General features: G+C 37.5%; 1 pseudogene; it reads left to right on the top strand.

Moving 5' to 3' along the window:
- Positions 1-2,150: 2,150 nt before the first annotated feature.
- LOC102841901 lies at positions 2,151-2,496 on the top strand (annotated as a pseudogene).
- Positions 2,497-3,602: the final 1,106 nt, after the last annotated feature.

The following is a 3,602-nucleotide window of genomic DNA, read 5'->3' as shown; positions in this document are numbered from 1 at the left end:
TGCTCCTGCTCAACTCCCCATCCTGTGTGCTCCTGCTCAACTCCCCACCCTGGAAGCCCCAGAGTTATTTAGTGGAGAGTGGCTCACGAAGAGGAAGAGAATGGTGGGTTTTCCATAAACCCACCTGGAAAGTTTTACAATTTTGGGATATTTAGAGAAAATGGTGGCCTTGGCAGACTGGGAACTTGGGAGCATCCCAGTAGCAAAACTTTGGATTCTAACAATTTGGTATTCAAGACCCTTGACAATTTGGTCAGATCCTTTTTGAGTCTTAATTTTCTCCTTTCCTCCAGTACTTCTTTCATTAAAGACCAGCACAGGATAAATGTTGGGGATACAGAATAAATCAAAGGTGAAGAAGCTCACAAACCAGTTCATGAAAAAGGACTTACAAATAACAAGGTGTTACTAAAAGCTACTTGAATTGTATACTAGAGTGAAGTGTTCAACTGTGCCTGAAGGGTACCAGGAAATGCAGCTTAAGTAAAAAAAAAAAAAAATCAAGTAAAGCTTGAGCTAAGACTCTTTTTTTTTTTTTTAGTTTTTTATTGTGCATTGAGTGAAAGTTTACAGAGCAGATCATCTGTTTTACTGTCAACAAACCATACACTTTGTTTCATTTGAATAGATTGCACTTCCCTCCATACAGCATCAGTTATCCCACTTCCTCTCTGTGATTCTTGTTTCCATCCCATCCTCCTTCTGAACCCCTCTGAGCAAAGGTAAATGCAGCCCTTTTTATCTTAAACAATAGGCCATTCCAAGTGAGCATATGCTACTGGTATTGTTATATATTGCCTTTCCCGTCACCCAAGTGAACATATGTCAACCGTCTAATCAGTAAATTACTCTCCCTTCCCTTCCACTTCTGGTAGCCATAAAATAATGTTTCTTTTAGTATGAAAACTTTTCCAAGACTTTTTACAATACTTGTCTCATACAATATTTGTCCTTTTGTAATTAACTAATTTCACTCAGTATAATGTCCTCCAGGGTCATCATAATTCGTTATTCTTCAACCTTATGTAGTATTCCATTAGGCACTTATGTGTATGTACCAAAGTTTGTTTATCCATTCTTCCATTGATAGGCATTTAGGCTATCTTCATCTTTTTGCTATTGTGAATAGTGCTGTGATGAACATGGGTGTGTATATATCTATTCGTGTCACACTCTTATTTCTTGAGGTTATATACCAAATAGATAGATTGATGGATCATACCCTATTTCTATTTCCAACTTGCTGAGTAAATGCCATACCATTTTCCGTTGTGGCTAGACCATTTCTTCAATCACCATGTTTGATCAATTTCAGATTGAAGAAATTGGTAGAATTCTTCTATTTCATCCTCACTGGCTTTAGTGGTTGGTGCGTAAACTTCAATAATAGTGGTATTGCCTGGTCTTCCCTATAGACAAATGTATACTGTCCTATCACAGACAGCATTATACCTCATGACTGATCTGGATATGTTCTTTTTGACAATGAATGCAACATGATTCTTCTTCAACTTGTCATTCCCAGCATAAGAAACTATGTGGTTGTCCCATTCAAAATGGCCAATACCAGTCCATTTTAGCTCACTAATGCCTAAAATACCAGTGTTTATGCTGTTCCAATTAGTTTTTGACAGTTTCTAATTTTCCTAGATTCATACTTTATACATTCAATGATCTGATTATTAATGGATGTTTACAGCTGTTTCTCTTCATTTTGAGTTGTGTTCCATCAGCAAATGAAGGTCCCACAGCCTTTTCTCCCACAGGCTTTACTTCATTTGCATTATCAACTTCAACTCTACTTTGAGGAGGCAGCTCTTCCCGAGTTGCATTTTGAGTGCCTTCCAACCTGAGAAGCTCATTTTCCAGCACTGTATATGATAGTGTTTCTCTGCTATTCATAAGGTTTTCAGTGACTAAATATTCGGAAGTATTTTGTCACTCTTTCTTCCTAGTCTGTCTTCATTTGGAAGCTCATCTGAAACCTGTCCACCATGGGTGACCCTGTTGGTGTTAAAAATACTAGTGGCATAGCTTCCAGAATCACAGCAACTACAAGCCACCACAGTATAACAAAGTGTGAACATAATAGAAGGTAGAATATTTTTTTTTTTAAAAAAGCTTTTGACTTCCGGCTGCACTGCCTCAGTATGGCCGTTTTGACAACTCTACTCCTCAGTGTCCCAAGGCTGCATGGTAGCTCTGTGGCTCAGGCAGGTGGCTCCAACAAGGTCTAGCTGCCAACCCCTCCAGCTACCGGCCCCTTACTGAACTCCCAGATTGGTCTTAATGCGGATGGTCGTCCTGCTACCCCAGTGAAAGACCAGCTTCGAAGAACAGTCCATAGGGAGAACTTTGCTGTCACAGGAAATGGAAACTGGATTACAGGCATTGCAGCTCAAGCAGCAGCAGCAATTGCAGGAAGAAGAAAGGAAACTTATAAATGCTCTTAAACCCAAAGAGGATTCACTACAGAGCCCAATTTCAAGTCGTTGAAAAGCAATTCTTGTCCTATTCTCTCACCACTGTTTGGCTTTCTTCTCTCTTTTAAAAACTTTTGGTAAAATATACATAACAATTAAATATTGATGCAACAGTTGTTATATGTACAATTCAGAAACATTATTTCTATCAAGTTGTACAATGTTACCACTATTCTTTTCTCAATTACTCAGTATCATTAATAGAAACCCCACCTAAGCAATGACTTTCCCTTTCCCTTTCTCTCCTACCTCAGGTGACCAGTAATAAGTTTTGGTCTCTACACAATGAATATTTCATGTAAATGGGATCATGCTATATTTGACTTTTTGATTTACTTCACTCAGCATGTTTTCATGATACAGCATGTATTGACTTTGTTTCTCCTTATGACTGACTAATATTCTAGTGTATATACCACATTTTGTTTATCCACTTGTTGATAAAGGTTGTTTCCATTAAAAAAAAATTTGAAGGGATACCACAGGAAGTACAAAGGCTAGATAAAATACTAAAACATTGTAAATCTCAAGTCAAAAGGGCCACCAAATGCACAGAAAGAAGAAATGATTGACCTCTATAAGAAATGAAACTCCAGCGTACTAAAAAAGGCATACCAATTTTCAAATTTAGGTTCAAGAGAACTATAAAGGCTCAATATGTAAACACCAAGTAATGAAAGCTTTAAAACTACTGACACAGGTTTGTTTGTTTTTTAAAGGAAGACCATGCTATGTATGTTGAGTAAGACTGTAATTAAAATCTGATGAAAGAAGTCACAGACGTGATCACGAGCGTTTACTAAATACTGGCTTTTTTGTTGTTGTTTTGGGACATCAATGAAGGCTGTATCTGAGAATTAGTAAGTAACTACTGTAAAAGTAGAAAATAGTATGCCTTATGAAAAAAAAGGCATTTGACAAAATTCAACATCTATTCCTTAAAAAAAAACTCTCAACAAAATGGAAACACAAAAGAAATTTCCTAACAAAATTGAGTCTACCAGTTGTTCGGCAGGAGAAAGATGAGACTTTCTGTTCCTATAAAGTATTTACATCTTTGGAAACCCTATGCAGGGTCACTATGAGTTGGAACCAACTCTACAGCACACCACCACCACC

This window comes from Chrysochloris asiatica, unplaced genomic scaffold (genome assembly GCF_000296735.1).
Source record: "Chrysochloris asiatica unplaced genomic scaffold, ChrAsi1.0 scaffold00010, whole genome shotgun sequence".
NCBI lineage: Eukaryota > Metazoa > Chordata > Mammalia > Afrosoricida > Chrysochloridae > Chrysochloris > Chrysochloris asiatica.
Note: the sequence above shows the minus strand (reverse complement) of the source record. Positions and strands in the feature narration are given on the sequence as shown.